We start from the raw sequence: 18,646 nt of genomic DNA, 5'->3' as shown, positions 1-18,646 counted from the left end.
CAAATCACACTGCTTAGAGTCTACCTACCCTAGCACCTCCTTGCATGCTTGGAAATGGGGGTGGGGAAACTTGTCTCTCTTCACTTGAATAATGAGAAGAGCCGCTCTCTACTAAACACAGTATGACCTTCTGGCCCACAGCTTTGTGGTGGTGGTAAGAGAGAAACCAAGGAGACCCTTCAGTGATTGCTGCTTCCTTTGTGGACTCTTTTAGGGGCTCCTGGATTAAGCCCGAGGGAGCATCACAGGGTATTCTAGCTGAGGAGAGGCCACTGTGTAGACAGCAACAGTTGGTGTCTGGGATTGCCTGAGTGTTCCAGAACTGACCCCTGGCATCGGTCCCACTGCACACAGTTTGCAAAAGGTATTTTAGAGAGAAAGTCCGGACTCAGAAACCCCTTCTGCCAAGTCCTTTGTTTTCCTTCTGTTGCCACGGAGTCTGGGGCTGAATTTTTAAAATGGCATTTTCCTGGAAAGAACTTTTTGGTCTTTTTTGGAAATGTATCATGTAAAACAAGATCACCAGTGGGCCATTGGCATGGTGTTCCCAGGGCCAGCTTGGGAAATAGCAGGTGGGGGATGGTCACTCAGGGTGGGAAGAAGAACAGAAACAAATTGGGAGGGAAGGTGGGATGTGACTAAGGGGCCAGCATTCCTGGGTCAGAAGTAAGTTCAGGTTCAGATTCATTCCAATGGGCAGGCATCATGATGGAGAGATACGGTCCCAGAGCCAGGCGTGGGAATGTTCCCTGAGAGCCTGTTGGCAGCTGCTCAGTATCTCGGTCCCTTACAGAAATAAGCACATTCCTAAGCCTGCCATTGTCATCATTCCTTGGTCTGTGTAGCTGAGAGGGCAAACTCGATGCCCCAGGAGCCATACCTCTTCCGTTTGAAGACAAGAAAGAATGGCTGTCCCATTTGGTCTGGAGACTCTGAAAAGGTTGAGTCCGCGTCATTTCATGGCACTGGAGGGTCCTCAGGACAGGACCCTGCCCCTCCTCCACCTGAGAACCTGTTTCTCATTCTGTTTTTCAAAAGCACGTGTATGGGAGGAGTCTGGTTTGTGGGGCTGGCCCAGTGGCCTCTTCACCCCACCCCACCCCTTCCCCTTAGCAGCATAGACACAGGCTGCCCTGTGGCCACCTCCCTCCAGGCCCAGGGCCAAGGCAATGACTGTTGCCAAGTGGAATGTCTGAGGCAAGAAGGCTTTTGGAAGCTCTCTTTAGAGCTGGCTTCCATCCTTTGGGCTCCTGTTATGCCTCCCGTCCATTCCTTGTCCATTCCTTTTCCTGCCCTGGCCTCTTGACGCCTGTCTTAGGTCTCCTGGGTTTATAGCAACCTAGTATATAGATGCACGCACCAATTCTGAAATACCCTGGGCCCCTTTGCTTAAGTCCTTGGTTTCTTAATGACTTTCATTTTGTAGGTAGGACTGATGAACATTTTGGCCCTTGATAGTAGAACCAAGCCCTCTGTGTTTTCTCGAGTTAGGAATGTAAACATCAGGGAGATGGATGCAGCTTTCTTATTTCAGGTGACCAGCATTCATCTGAAGCTATCCAGGGACCCTTGACACCAGCTCTCTCATTGTCACATGCTACATTCCACTCAGCTGTGTGCCAGGAGTCAGAGACAAAGGTCAAATATTTAGTTTTACTTCTTCACACTGCACTTTAGAATTGCATTTAGCTGTACACAGTAGAAATGAATTTGAGAAGCACCTGGTAATCGATTTGAAGTTAGTAGGCCTGAGTTAGGTGACCACTATGGTGGAGTAGTAGTTTGAAGGTGTGTTAACATTTTTAATGCTGCGAAATATTTATTTAATGATGCAAAGATGTGCTGTATTCTTTTATGTCGCATTTGTTTAACTCTGAAGCTGTGTCTAAAACACCTGGTTGGTCTAATAAAGAGCTGAATGGGCACTAGACAGGAGAAAGGGTAGGCAGGCCTGGCAGGCCAAGAGAATAAATGGAAGGAGACATCTTGGAGGAGAAGATCAATGAGTGAGAACAGGAGAAGGAGAGGGATATGCTGGGGAACAGCCACCCAGCCACACAGTCAGACATAGAATTAGAAGGAAAGAAAAGATAAACCAAAATAGAGAAAAGCAAAAGCCCAGAGACAAAAGGTAGACCGGCTAATTTAAGTTAAGAAAAGCTGGCTAGAAACAAGCTAAGTTAAGGCCAGGAATTTATAAGAATAAGTCTCTGTGTGATTATTTGGGAGCTGGGTGTCGGGCCTTCCGAAGAGTAAAAAGTAAAACAAAACAAAAAACAAACAACAGCAGACCAGAGTTAGTACAAGTCTTTGTGTGCACTCTGATTCGTTTATCCTTTCCTCCTTAATACTGAGTAGTGCCCCTCCTCTTCCTGATTATAAGATGCCCACTGCTCCTCCTGGCATTTTGTCTTTATGCCCCCAGTGGAAACAAACAAGGACAAACCATGCTTCTCAGAAGCTCACTGGGCAGCTTGTGTTCCTTTCACCTGCCAGGGTCACAGGACACTGATACCTTCCATGCTGTCTCATTGACAGCACATTGCTGACTTGTGGAAAATCCCAGATTCTGTTACAAGAAGGAAGAGTATTAACACGGGAGCTGATGCAAGTATTTGTAATTCATGCATATTACTGCAATAATTTTCCAATGACTCAAACTCTGTACATGCTAAGTTGTTCTTATTCTAATGACTCCCAACTCCATGTTATTAATATTTAGCATTTGATGTTCACTCTGTATTTAAATGTTCCCAAACCAGATGTTGTAATTATTGCTATTTTACAGTTTCTTGTTAAGAGTGACTGTGTGTTCCATTTCTTCTTTTATCAATGACTCTCCCATCTGATCCCTGCCAGACTAATTTCCTTCTTTAAGTGATAGAGTCTTGTCTTCTTCTCAAGGTGGGGTGTTTATAAAAAAAAACTCCTGATTTATACTTGACCTTGGTTAATCATTTCACAAGGATGGGTGATGTTTTTCATCACAATGACATTGTTGGATGGTCTTCGATAGTGGTAAGTCTGCTGTTCACTTTTATTGTTGGTGGTGATGGTTTCTCTTTCTTACATTACTATTAGTTTTTTTTTTTTTTTTGATAGCTTGTATTTTGCAGTTTCTAAAATGAGCCCACATGTAGCTTCCTACATGCTCCAGATTCCACATTTCTCCAGTTTGAAGATGCCCCTGCTTTGGCTGCTCTTTCTGCTGTTGTAACATGGTACTTAACAAAGGAGAGGCAAGGAAGAAAGAAGGATTTATAGTGGCTCACAGTTTGAGGGAAAAATTGATGGTGGGAGCATCCAATGGCTAGTCACACCATGTCTGCAGTCAGGAGAGAAGGAGGGAGGGAGGGAAAGAGAGAGAGACAGAGACAGAGAGAGAGAAAGAGAGAGAGAGAGAGCTCTGTAGAGATGGTTCAGTGGTTAAAAGCACTGGCTGCTTTTCCAGAGGACCTGAGTTCAATTCCCAGCACCCACATGGTGGCTCACAACCATCTGTAAGGAAGTTGAGAGATCTAGAGAGATAGATGTTTGTGCTTGTGCTGGAGAGATGGTTCAGCAGTTAAGAGCACTGGCTGATCTTCTAGAGGACACTGGTTCAATTCCCAGCACCTGCATGGCAGCTCACAGCTGTCTGTAACTCCAAGTTCAGGGGTTCTGACACCCTCCCACAGACATATGTGGAGGTGAAACACCAAAGAACATAAAAATACATAAATAAATCATAAAAATAGATGTTGGTGTTCAGTTTCTTTCTCCTCACCACACTGTCAGTGCCCACACTCAGGCAAGAATTCTGCAGACACCTCGGAGGCAAGCTCAGAGGTCACTCTCCAGTTCCAAATCAAATTGGCAATCACAGGTAACCGTCACAGCTGTGTCACCATTGTAAACTGTTATCAGGCAGTCTCCAAAGGCCTCCTCCTCTTCTCTAGCTTCCAATTAGTCAGTGTGGGAGCTTCATATCTGTTTCTCATGCTTGTATTCTCTCTGTAACTTTCCCTATCTTAATTGTATCTATCTATCTATATAATATTTTCAGATAATTTTAAAGGCTCATTTAAGTTCATCAAGTCTTTTCATTTTGTCTACTGTGCTGGGTCTTTTGTTTTTGTGGAATCAGGATGTGAACTCAGGGCTTCATGAGTGCTAAGCATATGCACATCACCCAGCTATACTGTTTCTGTTTAATATTATTTGATTATATCTTTTATTTCTAAAGCTCTAGAACCTCTTCTTTTTTTTTTTTTTTCAATCTTGATGAGGGAAGTCCTTCTGTGTATATGTTTCTCTTATTGGCTAACAAGTAAAACACTGTTGAACAATAAGGGGGGGGGGAAGATAGGCAGGACTAGGAAAAGAGGAGAATTCTGGGAAAGGTAGGCAGAGAAGAGTCACCCTGTGGAGACTGGGAAGATAAAATGCACCAAACCCTTCTCCAGTAAGGTAAGACCATGTGGTGGAAATAATTAGATTAATAGAAATGGATTAATAATTGAGACAGAGCCAGCCAATAAGAAGCCCTAGTCACTGGCCAACAGTTTCATAACTAACATAGCATTTGAGTGTTTATTTGGGGCTTCAGGGCAGAGGGACTCTGCCGGGCCAGAAAGCTCATGTTAGACAAACTTACCTTAAACCACCAATCTATTTTTATGTTTTTAAAAATCTTTTTCCTCTGATCTGCCATTTTAAAATGTAGGCTATAATTACTTAAGTAATCATTTCATTTAAAAATTCATGAGGTACAGGATGGCCAATTTCAATTGTCAACTTGATTGGCTTACAAAATGCTTAGGGCATCAATGAGGTCTACCTTTGGTGTGCCTGTGAGAATATATCCAGAGGGTTCCCTTAAAGTGGTGGCACCATCTCCATGGGCAGGAGTCCCAGACTGAATCAAAGGAGCAGGGTGGGGTGTGGGGGGTGTGGGTAGGAAAAGCCAGCCATGAACTGACTAGCTTTCTTCATGCTCTGGTCTGAGCCACAGACCAAGGTACCCCCACCTTTCCTGTGAGCCAAAGTCAACCCTTAAGTTGCCTTTGCTTGGCATTTGGTCATAGGGTAGGAAATGTAATCAATACAAGGTAATAACACCCTTATTTGTATTGTAGCCTTCCTCACGGTAGTTTATAATGTAGCTTTGCTCTCTCTTGGGACAAAGAAAATTCACAGCAGGAAGTTTTCGTTATCCTTCCTGGTGCCCCAGGACCAAATGTTATCCTAGCTTTGATTATTATTATTTTTTTTTAAATGATTTAAATGTCAGGTATATGATTAATTTTACTTGTTAACTTTGCCAACTTGTTACCCAGATTTTTGTCACATACCTCTGTAGATGTTGCTGTAAAGGGGTTTTTAAAGGTGTGGTTGGCATTTAAATCAAGAGGCCTTGAATTAGACATTCCTCTCTACAGTGAGTGGACATAATCCAATCAGTTGGAGGGCAAAAGAGAATAAGGTTTCTGCCTCTTAGCTTGAGCTATAATATCAGTGATTCCTTGGACCTCCAGGCTAATTTATTGTAAGTCTCTCACACAGGAATCCCTCTGGCTTGTTTTTCTGGAGCACCCTGGTCCATATACAGATACTCAGAGTAAGTTTGTAGACCATCCTTATGTTTGGTACTGTGACAAGATTTTCCTTTATCCTAGTGATAAAGGAAGTTTCATCTCCAACTCTGGAGAGAAACAAGTATCACTAGGCTTAAGTTAAAGTAACTATCACCCGAGAGTCTCTGGTACTCTTGGAATCTCCAGCTCAGCTCCCCCCCCCCAATGCCATCTATTCATCATTGGTGGCTTTTATGTGGGCATAGATGCTCCAGACTCTATCAGGTACATCTAACATTCAACAAAGTTCACACTGGAGGATTGAGGAATGGAGTTTTAAAAAATGTCATGCCATTTTTTAGTACTTTTACAACTTTGTGTTGGGTCACATTGATCTTGGGATGCATGTGGTCCCAGGTCAGGGATTGGTAGGCGGGGAAGGGCACATGAAATTTCTTTTTGAACCATCACCAAGTGAGGAGATGCCCCCTACCCTTAGCAGAAGTTCTGTCTTTTTATTTCTTGCACATAGGGATTTTTTTTTTTTTTATTTTATGAGCTCAAGTATGCCTGTGAAAATATTTTTTCTGCTCATGTTTGTATGGGTTTGTAGGGGTGTGGAAATTCACACTAGCTCATTTTGTGTTGTTGCTGGAACAACCCAAAAACCAAGTCACTCCCCATGCTGGTGAAGAGAGCCTTTTCCGTTCTTTCCTAACTCACACCTCCCTAGTCTTCCCTCATACAGAGGGATTTCACTCTGATTGTGCTTCTAGCTTTCACAAGGCCCCGGGGTTCAATGTCCAGCACTCCTAAACTGAGTGTGGGTGTGCACACCCATAGTCCCAGCTCACTTATAGCTCTAGCACTCAGAAAGTGGGTGACAAATCTCACTGTCGTCTTTGGTGTGCTCTGTTGAGGTAGGCTTGGGTTTTGTAACTCCAGGTCTTGTGTAGAGCCTAGGGACAGAACCCAGGGGAGGATCAGAAATTTAAGGTCATTGTCATTACATAGTGGGCTTGAGGCCAGCCTGGGCTACATGAGACCTTGCTCCCCACTCTCACCCAAAAGGAGCAGGACTCCCCCCTGGAGCTATGACCACTCTCATTCCATGGTCTGGGACACCTCATCCTGTTCCAGAGACCTGTGGTCTCAGAACTTGAAGGACTAATACATCACTGTGTTGGCAAAGAGTGAGCCTCAAGAAAAAAAAAAAAAAAAATCAAGGGAATAGAGGGAAAAGGAAGCATAGCCCGGAGAGGCAAGGGGCCATCAAAAGGTAAATGGAGCATGGGGAGTTCAGATAAATGAGTTGTGGCCTGGCCAGTATGGCCCTGTGGTGACATTCTGCAGCCCTTTCTCAGGACTGTGATTTAGGGGCAGAAGACTGCAGGAGCCTGTCCTGGAGCGTTCTGAATTTATCTAGGCTATTATTTGCGTTTGGTCAACTTTTCAGACTCCAGTTTTCTTTTCTTCCAGGCTGTTGCCCAAGTACATTAAATCTCTGCCGAGAAACCTTGCTGAGCTATTTGGAGCGCTTTGCCGTGTGAAGCTAGGGGTTTTGTAATACTGGATCTTTCGTAGAAGGCAGCAGCAAGGCCCTGCAGTCCGATGGAGATAGGGCTCCTTCCTGTCCTGTAGATTAGGAGCTACCCAAGTCATCAAAGCTGGGGGCCAGGAGAAATCAGTGACAGAAGACTGCCCTGTCCCGTGACTCTTTCCAAATCTCTTAATCTCTCTACTGTAGATAAGAAGAGTTGGATGAAGACTCCCCTGCTGCAAATGATCTGAGCTGATTCCTCACAAGAGAATAAATGATAGGGTCATGCTAATGGATCACAGGTCTCAGAATGTTCCTCCCTTCTCTCTGTCTCTCAATTTTTATTTGTGTGTGTGTGTGTGTGTGTGTGTGTGTGTGTGTGTGTGTACCCACACATACCACAGAGTGCTTTCGGAGGCCAAAGAACAACTTTATGAGGCAAAGCACCTTTATCTAAGCCATCTTGCTGTCCCTTCCACTCTCTCTCTCTTTAAAAAGAAAAAAAAAAAAAGGTATTTGGCACCGGGGATTAAATCCAGAGCCTCAAGCATTCTAAGCAAGTGCTCTATGACTGGACTACATCATCAGACAGACCCCTCCCCATTCTTTCCCTTTGTTATTTAAATATTAATTTTATTTATTGGTAGTGTATATGTATGTCTGAGGGTGTATATGAACTCAAGCATGCCTGTGTCATGGTGCATAGAGGGAGGTCAAAGGACAACTTTAGGGATTCAGTTCTCTCCTTCCCCTTGTTTTGAGGCAGGGTCTCTCTTGTTTCTGTCATGTTGTGTGCTTTGGGCTAGCTGGCCTATGAGCTTCTGGGCAACTCCCATCCATGTAGGAGTGTTGAGTTTCAGATGTCCACCATCACATCTGGCCATTTCACTTGGGCTCCAGGGGTCCAATTCAGGCTGTTGTGTTTATGTAGCAATTACTTTTGCCCGCTGAGCCATCTTGCTGGGATTGGGTTTTATGTTTTGATTCAGCATCTCACACTGTAACTGTAACTTGCTATGTAGCCTAGGCTAGCTTTGAACTTATGGCAATTCCCTGGTCTCAGCCGCAAGGGCTGGATCACAGGTGTGAGCCTTTATCTGGCAGAATTTACTTACTTTCTAAAATTTACTTTGCAAGTTCTCACAGCGTGATTGGTTTCATTATGGCATTTTCATGTACAGATGTCGTTATACTTTAGTCTCGTTCACTTCCCCTCTGCCGTTTCCTGCCTTGTCTGCCTCTTGCCTGTCCCCTTCTCCCCTTCTTCCCCCAGGAAACTCCCTCTTCTACCTTCATGTGAAGTAAGTTTCATTACTTTCTCTTTTGTTCCTCTCTCTCCCTCCATTAAAGGTAGCTTTCTCTTCCATCATGTCATAACATATACACACACACACTCACACACTACACACACAGAGTCTGTGAGAGAACACATTTTATTTGTCTTTTTGCATCTGCCTTCTTTTGCTTAACATGATAATCTCCAGTTGTTTCCAAAAGTTTTAATAATTGTAGAGATGACAATACAGAAAACTAAAAATATCCTCACTATAGGGGTGGCATGATTCTAAGTCCTGTCTACCTCTGTTTCTCATCATCCTCACACTACCACCAAGGGCTAGAAGTTACTATTTTTATATTTGAGGCAAATGTACAAAGTCACAGAGGGGTTAAGTACTTTGTCCAAGGTCACAGGTAGATTCCACGAGGCTGGGACTCAAAACAGGCCCTCAGATCCCACTTAGCCCTGTCATTTCAAAGACTTGAGATCAAGGGTCAGGGATCTGCTCTTGGGATGGTCAGAAATTCCAGGGGGCTATCTTAATCCCATTTCAGGAAAGAACGACTAAAGCCTAGAAAGGACAGAGTTAGGCACTGACTTGATTTTGATGGGAAAATTAAAGAACTCATGGACTGATCTGGAGGGGGTGGTGGTCAGAAAGCCTTGCCTAACTAGATGAAACAGGAGAGCAAAGCCTGGAAGGCTGGGGGATCTGAGCGCACTGAGGGATGTCCTCACAGTGTAGTGAGACCCAGAAGGTGTCTGAACACTTGGAGTTTAGAGGAGAGTGGTGTACAGTAAGGCTGGATGAGGGCCCAGAGACTCTGCAGGCTTTTCGTGTCTCGAGTATCACTGGCTTTCTCAAGCCCTAATGAAGGCTGGGTAAGTCTTTGTCAGGGGACAGTCTTTTGCCCTGTAGGATGTTTAGCAACATCTGTAGCCTCTACTGAGTAGATAAAATAGTAATCTGTCCTGATAAAATGTCTCCAGATACTGGCAAATGCCCCCTGGGGTAAGAGTAGTGGATTGGTTCCAGTGTATTCCTGAGCAAGACATTCTGCTCTCTGGGTTTCTTTCTCGTTGTCTGGAAGACAGACCCTACATCATGGGGTCACTGTCTAGACATGTGTACTGACTTATATGTCCTTTGTCCTGGTCACCACTGGTCCTGATGAGGTGGGTTCAGACGTTTGGAGCCCTTGCTATGCTCAGGTTAGAGGCATGATCACCAGCAGAGTAGACCATGGGGCAATGAATAGGCTATGTTAGAAAAAGAAGAGCAGAGATGCACAGCAGGGTCAGAACAAAGCCATGGGTGTTTTCATCACCAGGCCCTCCAATGTTTCAATTCAGGGTAATATTTCCCCATTTGCTAGTCCTCTTTCTCTCCAAATCAACATAAGTGCAGAGTACTTGACAAAGCAGGCCTTTTACAGAGAAAATGACTTTAAATCAAAAGGAATAGGAACAAGACACTTGGCATTAATGGTAACGATAACTAGACTCCTCTGAAGGAGTAAAAATATTGCTCCTTTGTTCGCTGATTGTTATGGGAATTCGTACTTTTCAAACTCAATATTAAGCCTTTCTAGACTTTCTGTCAAGTGTGTTGTGATGTTGCCAAGTAGGTCAGTGAAAAGGAAGGGGTTTTTCCCCCCAACACATCTCTGCTCCTTCTCTCCCAAGGACAATTAAGTTACCTATGGTCTTCTTTGTCTTTTTGTAAAGGCTAAAAAAATGCTCACATTTAATTATGCATATGTATACGTGTCTGGGTGTGGGTATATGCTTGCGTGTTTTGGTGCTCACAAGGGCCAGAGACGGTGTTAGATCCCCTGGAGCTGGAGTTCTAGGAGGTTGTGGGGCACTCCCAGCTCTGATGTGGGTGCTGGGAACTGACCTGGGATCTTCTGCAAGGACAGTGTGCTCTCTCTGCTGAGCTGTATCTCCAGCCTCTCTCTCTCCCTTCCTTCCTCCCTTTCTCCCTCCCTCCCTTTCTTCCTTACTTGCTTCTTTCTTCCTTCCTTCTTTCCTTTCTTCCTTGCTTCTTCTTTTCTTCCTTCCATACTTCCTACCTCCCTCCCCCCCCCTCTCAAAATGATATAGGGGACAAATCATGGGATCCTCGAAGGGCGAACTCACCTAGTGATGGAAACCCCTGCTTTCTATTGCCTTCAACCGGCAAGGTTTCCAAGGGAGGTCATAAGTTTACTAAACAATCACCGTAGGAGATTGTCCACAAGGCAAATTGTATACTAGCCCCTTTCACATTTTCTGGTCTATTTCCTTGATTTGCTGTACATCTGATCTGCTAGCAAACTGGGCCTAGTGAGCACCCTTTAAAAAAAAAAACAAACAAATGGAAGAAAACTCTGCTCTGAAAACCACTTTGTGTCCAAGGATTGAGATATCTGTGGTGGACAGTGACCCTGCACAGGGAGTGAGGCTGTTTGGTTCAGGCCACAACTAAGTGTCCGTTGGTCCCATTAAATGATGGTCTTGTTTCACATCATGAAAGAATGCAGAATACCAGCTCAGAATCAGAGCTGAACCAAAGGCACAGGTATGGATGATGGTAACAACTGTGAATATTGTGAATTACTACGGATTTATTTGCTGATAACATGCCTGGAGCTCCCAACACAGGAAGGGCTGACTTATTTAATTATAATGTCTATGAAATGAATACCATTATACTCATTTTCTAGGGAAGGATCTGAGGATTAGAGACTTTGTTTCCTTGAGGTGACATAGCTTCTAAATAGTAGTTACAGGACATTCAAAGCCCATCCTGTGCATTTTGCTGCCTCTGCTGATCATTTAGGAGACTATGACAATGTTAGAAAGGCACTTTTGGGATTCCCAGTGAGGCTGTGGAAATCCTGAGAGGAACAACCTTATGTAGCTCTGAAAAAGCTGATCTCATGGATGGCTTTTGGACTGTGTTGGGGAGGAGAATGATATATTAACATTTAAGAAAAGCTTCCTAGCTATGACCATCATTTTCATTGGGCAAGTTTATCATTGTCTTTGTGAATGATATTTATAAAGACAATACACACCCGTTCCTTGGCATCATGCCAAGGAGATATCTCCGGGCTTTGGTTTTCTTCTTCTTCTTCTTCTTCTTCTTCTTCTTCTTCTTCTTCTTCTTCTTCTTCTTCTTCTTCTTCTTCTTTTCTTCTTCTTCTCCTTCTTCAGTGAAGAATTGTGACATCTTGGCCTCTAGTTAATTTTGACTTTTTCCTTGGATTCATACATATACCAGCACCTGGGAAAACCCTCTTGAAGTCTTGGCTGTGAGCCTTAACCTTTAATGGCTTAGCTATCTTTCCAGTCCAAGGGAAAAGCCTCTTAGAGGTCCAGCATCCCCTTATGAGACATTCACATGGCTTCCAGCATGTGAAATCAGTTTCCAGGTATCCAGTCACAATGCCTGAAGATTTGCAGCTTCAGTCATCTGGGCAACTGGACTTCTTGTGGAAAGGTACTGTGGAATGCTGGTCAGCTGTGCAGGCTGATTGTGGGAATCAACCCATGTTGGTCACCAATTAAAGACAGGGGTTTAAATGATTTCAACAGACCCAAGAGAAATGACAAATAGGTGTTTATTAGGGAAGGACTTACACAGATAAGAATAAATAACCACCAAGGTCTTCTGGCTCCAAAAATGCAGTCTCCACAACCCAAGAGATTGTGAGCCATCCCAGCCTCTACCTTATAATCGGTCACTTCTGCACCTAAATCCATGCCTGAAAGGTGTGGCCACCACTACAAGTTCATTGGCAAGGTAAGATGCCACTACATACTGTTTACACACAGCCCTAACTGCATTCTCCCAGGATCTAATACAAATAGAAGTCAAAATTATGGCATACCAATTGAAGGCAAAATTTAAATGTTGAAAGGTGTTCCTGGTATGGAGCAGGCATTATTAAGCAAACTACAGCCCATGGGTCAAATATAATCCACTGGCCTCTCTTTCTAAATATACAGTTCATTTGGACCATTCATCTATCCATCCATACAGTCATCCATCCATACATACATTCATACATCTACCCACCCACTCAGTCATTATTTTGGCTACTTTTGATCTTCCCCAGGGGAGGTCAGGAGCACAATGAACAAAGCCAGAAATAGTATTAAAAAAAGTAAGAAAAAAATTGACATAGAGGAAAGGATGATATTGTTCCAATTCCTGGAGCCACAGCTTCGAATCCATAACTCCCTTTATAATCCACCTTTCAAAATTTCTTAAGGCATACATGGTGATTTATGCCAGTAATTGCAGTACCCAGTAGACAGATGACCTCAAGGATTGCTGTGATGAGAGAGAGAGACAGAGACAGAGACAGACACAGAGAGACATGTTCAAAAGACAAAAGCACAAATGTCTAAATTTAAATTTCTCACCTGTGAAATGAGAGACTGTATTACATAAGCCAGCTCATCACTTAGCTCATACAGGTGATGAAGCATTGAAAAATGAGTGAGAAAATCTCCACTAAGTGCTAAGGAGTAGTATCAAGTACAAAAGACAGTGGGTTTTTTTTTTTTAACAAAACAATCATGAAGACATGAAAATAACAGGGGGCCCTTACTTAATAAAATGACCCCTTCTTGGGAAGGAGGGGTTCTGGGGAGTGTGGGAAAGGGTAATGGGTGCCAGTGATTAAAATGTGTATGTATACATGTAAAACAGTCAAAGAATAAAATAAAGTTATTCCCCCTGGTAGAGGTCAAGAGGAAATAAATAATAGTGATTGTGAAAGACCCATGTACAGTTGTATCTGTCATCCAGTATATGGTTTTGAGACAAGTTAAGCTGGGTTATTAAGATGAACAGGAAAGGAATCACAACCACGCCATCTTGAGAGGAAGCTGAAGCTTTTGTGAGAGTGGGGCCCAGTGTGTGTGGTGCAGACACGTGTCTGAGGGTGAGTGTGTGTGTGTGTGTGAGTGTGTGTGTTCTGGGGTCAGGTAGAGAAGTTAGTGGCAGGAGGAAAATGATGAGAATCAACTCAATGAGATTCCTGGGTAACATATATGAGGGAGCAGGGAAGAACTCCATCTGGGTTATGAGAGGCAGTAACTGCCTGGGGCTGCCATGCCAGACTTCCCAAGACCCACAGCTGCCAGGCCCAGGAACACAGAGGAGACGACACACACAGCCCATCATTCCAGTTGGCTCAGCTTCTCCACCCTGGGGGAGGGATGTGGTGGAACTGGAGATTACAACAGAAAGTGACAGTGATGATTAAAGGCATGGCAAATCAGGGCCATAAAGAAAGGTTAAAGGGATGGTAGCTATTCAGCCTGGAGAGGGGTGGCATGGAACAGTTTCTGTCAAGTCTGTAGAGTTGTTAGTGGACACATGCAAGGCACATGCTCCGAATAGCCACAGGTCTAGGGATGACAGCACCCCCAAATCGGCCAGGCACTTCTGTAGGGTTGGGGGTGAGGCTGCTCTGGGGACAGGCGGAGGCATAATTATAAAGGCTCTTTTGTGGTCTCCAAAGTCCCTTCTCCCCTCCCTTTTGTTTTCTGCATCTGTCATTATGTCGTGAAAACCACAGCCAGGCCTTTTGACAGGACTGATATCTGCTTTCCTACAGACTTGGAAGGTAGTGTGGCTATAAATTTGACAAGCTAGATAAATACCAGCACAAAGGGATGACTGTCTAGTGTTGTGGAGCCTTCTGACTGGCTTCATCCCCAGCCAGGATGGATCACTCTTCCTCCATTACCTCTAGCCTTCTCTAGTCTACCTGGATCCTTGACTGACAATCCAGGAGCTCTCTCATCTGTCACCTTGACACTTTGCAAGGTTTTTTATTTCTTTCCGGGCCAAACACAATTCATTTCAACTTTCTTTACCCCCCCCACCCCATTTAAAACATTTGAAATGTTTTCTCTTTTCACTAGGTGAAGTTTTTTGCTCCCATAGCCAGGCTGTCATAGCATATCCACAGGCCAGCAAGACTCAGTTTCTCCTGGGATAGAGACTATGAGGCCTTTTGGCCTGAGTGTCCTCAAATTCCTCTTAAAGCAACATGGGCCTACTCTGAGTTTTTCTTATTCTCAACTGAGAACTTGTAAAAGAATCTGGCCATTGAAGGGAGCTGGTTATGAGCCATCCATTCATACGCTTCCATCCTAGAGTTGGGTTACGATCAGGTTGGGGCCTGGGAGGTCTAGAGTTAAAATGTATTTTGTTTGGTGAGAAGACCCTTTCAAAGGCTACATTCCCACCAAGAACTTCTTCAGGAAGCAGAGGATGTAGATGTCTCCATCTGCCATTTTCACCATGCCGAGAGCATATTTACCACACCAAGCTCACCTCAGGAGGTCAGAGGTGTCAGCACGGATGGAGTAGAGGACCAGGGAGGTAAATGGGTAGAGACTATTCTGTCAAGACTCCTGAGACTGTGCCTGACGTGAGGAGTGCTCTGTGCTCTTCTCCCTGTAGCTGTGGGGACAGGCAGAGGGCAGGTTTGGCTTGCATCCTTTAGGATTCTGCAGCATGAAACACAGGGATGACATTTGCCAAGCTGTGGGTCCCAAGAAACTGAGACCGTGGTCATAGAAGCGTCAAAACTGCCAGCCATTGTGCAGCCCTTATGACTCCTCCCTTTATCACTGGCACACTCGGAAACAGTAGGCAGGGCTCACCATACGCTGAACTGCGACTGTAATGACAAGTTCTCAACAGGAGTTATCAGATGGAGTGATGGAGCGTGGAAGACGCCGTTCGAAGTCTGTGCTTCTCGGATCTGGGCAATCCTCGTTTTAATGCAACTCTGGTGTCCAGGTTCTGGCAGCCGGCTGCCCTTGACAGTGGCCAGCTTGGGATGAACTAGATGGCCTGGGCTGCATTTACCTTGGTGTTTTGCTGCCTCTGTTGATGGTGTTGGCAGTCATCTTTTTCCTCCTGTCCTTCCCATCTCTTCTCCTGTCTCCCCCTGCCTCCTCCCACAAGTACAGGGGAAGCAGAGGAGTCCTTGAATCTGCAAGGAGGCGTGCCCGTCTCTATGCTCCATTCCACTGGAAAACTCAGAACAATTCCTATTATTTTCGGTTCCCAGACCTTGAATGTGTCAGACTTCAGGTTCACTTCCTACATCTCTCCCCGGCGCCCGGATCTGCAAGTAATTTAACCTTGTTTTCATAGAGCGCAAAGACGTTCCGCTTGTTTACACTGAGACAAATTTTCCTCAATTGACGCAATCCTATTGATGAAATAATGACTTTCTTCCTCATTTAAAGGTAATTTCGGCTGGTGTCGTGACACGCAGGAGAAAGTGAAAGGCCCTTCTGTCCCCGCTGCATCAAGGGCAGGCTCCCACGGCTCTGAGTTGGGCCTTTACCCTTTCTCTCACCTGTTCCGAAGCATCCCAGGCAGTCCGGGGAGGCTGGAGCCCAGGCAGGAGGAGGTTGGCTAAACAGCCGGTTCTTGATTAGGGAAATCAACAAGCAGCCTTGACTGGGTAATGAATGCCAAGGTTGGGCAGGATAGATGTACTGTGTTTCAACAATGCCTTGATTTACTTTCCAGATTTTTAACATCTAATCAGCGAGGGCTTTTTTTTTTTTTTTTCTTTTTTTTAAGGTCAAATCATATGACAGCTAGGACACACTATTTCAGCCAAGGATTTAAAATCAAAGGGAAGGAGCCGAGTGTCTGGGAGAATGGCAGAGGATTGCACACACAGGATGAACACACAAATGGAGGGGTGGAGGAGGTCCTTAGCTTCCCCTGCCCTAGTTGCTCAAGAGGAGACAGGAGGAATCAGATCCAGTGGCTTCTAAGATCGTCTCCCTTCAGTCCTGTGATGCAATGAAACTAAGAGGCCCCTGCTAATTCCTGTTTCCGCCCCACATCCTTGGACTGTGTATTTTGATAAAGATAACAGCAGAGGACAGCATTCTGGTGGTTGGGCCCTCTTCCACTACTTGTCAGTGAGGTTGGGACAATGTATTCTGTGTCTGCGGTTGCTTGAGAACTAGACATCACTTATGTGTTCTGGAGATGGTGGGGGTTGGAGTGTGTATTATGCATGATTTTTCAAATGATTTAGTAGAAGCTTTGGTTGTAGCTCAGGAGTAGGGGGCTTGCTTAGTATGTGCAAAGTTTGATCTACATCACTACAAAATCATTTTCTTTTCTTTAAGGTGCATTGGAGTTTTGCCTCACATGTATGTCTGTTGAGGGTGTTGCATCCACCAGAATTGGAGTTACAAACAGTTGTGAGCCACCATGTGGGTGCTGCAAATTGAATCCGGGACCTCTGGAAGAGCAGTCAGTGATCTTAACCACTGAGCCATCTCTCCAGCCCTACTACAAAAACATTTTTAAGAAAAACAAGTAATAATTTGTAAATATTTGGGAACGTATTTCCAAAACCCAAGCCCAAAGTGGCATGAATACCATGTTCGTATAGGACCTAAGTGCTAGTGGCCAACATGTTTTAGGTTTCTCATTCTATTGCAGCACTAGCTAGGCATTCCATTGTTTTTTCTTGACCAGAGGTTGGCTTTTCTTTTCTTTCTTTCTTTCTTTCTTTCTTTTTTTTTTTTTGAAGAGCTACAAAGTAAACATTTTTTAGGCTTTGCAGATTAGAAGGTCTTGGAATTAGGATGCAGCCTCTGTTAGAGGTAGCTTGTAAATGTGTGTGACTGTCCCAATAAACTTTATTTGTGGGCCCTGACGTTTGGATTTCACATATCCTTTGAGTCACAAGGTGTCCCTCTCTTGATTTCTTTTGGACAACCACTTAAAATGTAAAATCCACTTTTTGTTCATAGGCAGTGAGCTAGATTTGGCCCATAGATTGTGGATCTGTCCTTTGGGATAGCCCTTTCAGGAGGGGCCATTAACAAACAAAGAAATCAAGGCTTACTTCAAGTAGAATTAGACTTGGAATATTATCTTTTTTATTTATTTATATATATATTTTTGATACCGGGTCTCTTGTATCCCAGGCTGGCGTCAGACTCAGTATGCAGCAGCACACATACTTTATGTGACATGCAAGGCATCGATCCCAAAGCTGCAAGCATGCTAGGCAAAGAGTCTATCACTGAGCTATCTCCTCAGCCCAAGCAGGTAAACTTGTCTAATAGTTTGAAGTTTTCAGGGACATCAAATGAGACTTGTAGACTTGGGGACTCAGCTCCCTCTTTTTTATTGACTGTTAAAAAGATGTTGCATGGTAACTCCAATTCAAAACCCCCAAGCAAAACCAGCCCCTGAGCAGGCTAGCAGACCCCTAGGCTGCTTAGGAGTTAGTTGTACAGGACAATGACATCAAAGGGCACTGGCTGGAAGGAAGGTAAAAAGACAGTGAAAACCTTGTTCTGTAAGCATTGGGGTTGTGGATGAGGCCCAGATCTCCTGGTTTGTTGGGTGGAGGGGGATGTCAGCTAAGCTTTTCTGTAGGATGGAGGTTGAGGAAGCCTGCCACCACTCTAGTCTCCTCCCACTCTGTGGTCGAAGATGATGCATTTTGGAATGTGCTTCCCCTAATTCTGCCTTAATGTTTCTAAGATGGGCAGGCTTTATCTCCAGAGCCGAACTGTCTCATGCCAGTGTTGGCTGTAGGCCTGTCTAGTCCTCTCCACCCTGGGTGGGTGCAGTGTGGCCAGGCTCAGATGCAAGAATGTGCCGAGACCTGAGAACATCCTTTGGCTCTAAGACAAGGCTTCAGGAAGTCCAGCTGCCTGCTTAGGAGTCTTAGTGGATGCTGGTACAGAGGACCACAAAGAAGGGGAGGGAGGAATTGCAGCCCCTTTCACTCATGTAGCTAGCATCGAAGAGGCTGTAGCTGAAGTTTCTTTCTGCCTTGACCCAAATCAGCCTTGCCCCAAATAAACACACAAAGACTTATATTCAGTATAAAATGTTTGGCCGATGGCTAGGGATTCTTACTGGCTAGCTTTCTCTTAATTATTAACCCATTTCTATTAATCTATGTATTGTCATAGATATGGGCAAGGCTGTGGCTTACCCATAATCCAGCATGTTACTCCTTGGGCAGCATAGCGTCTCTCTCGTGACTTCTCTATGCCTTCCTCTTTCCCAGCCTTCCTTTGCCTGGTAGACCCTCCTATATTTCCTGTCTGGCTACTGGCCAATTGGTGTTTTATTGATCAACCAGTAAGAGTAACATATATACAGAAGAACATCTCCCATCAAAAGCCAACTAATGTGTGCTGGTTTCAAAGCCAGGAGTCCCTGTGTATGTATTTTGAGTGCCCTGTCTGGCTCCT

General features: G+C 44.5%; 1 long non-coding RNA gene across 1 annotated transcript; it reads left to right on the top strand.

The window, feature by feature from the left end:
• The first annotated feature begins 233 nt into the window (after positions 1–233).
• Positions 234–2,658, top strand: LOC127214969 (uncharacterized). Its single transcript, XR_007833907.1, has 3 exons — positions 234–364; positions 1,535–1,638; positions 2,497–2,658. It is a non-coding gene; the product is annotated as an uncharacterized LOC127214969 (long non-coding RNA).
• Positions 2,659–18,646: the final 15,988 nt, after the last annotated feature.

Source organism: Phodopus roborovskii, unplaced genomic scaffold (genome assembly GCF_943737965.1).
Source record: "Phodopus roborovskii unplaced genomic scaffold, PHOROB, whole genome shotgun sequence".
Taxonomy (NCBI): domain Eukaryota; kingdom Metazoa; phylum Chordata; class Mammalia; order Rodentia; family Cricetidae; genus Phodopus; species Phodopus roborovskii.
Note: the sequence above shows the minus strand (reverse complement) of the source record. Positions and strands in the feature narration are given on the sequence as shown.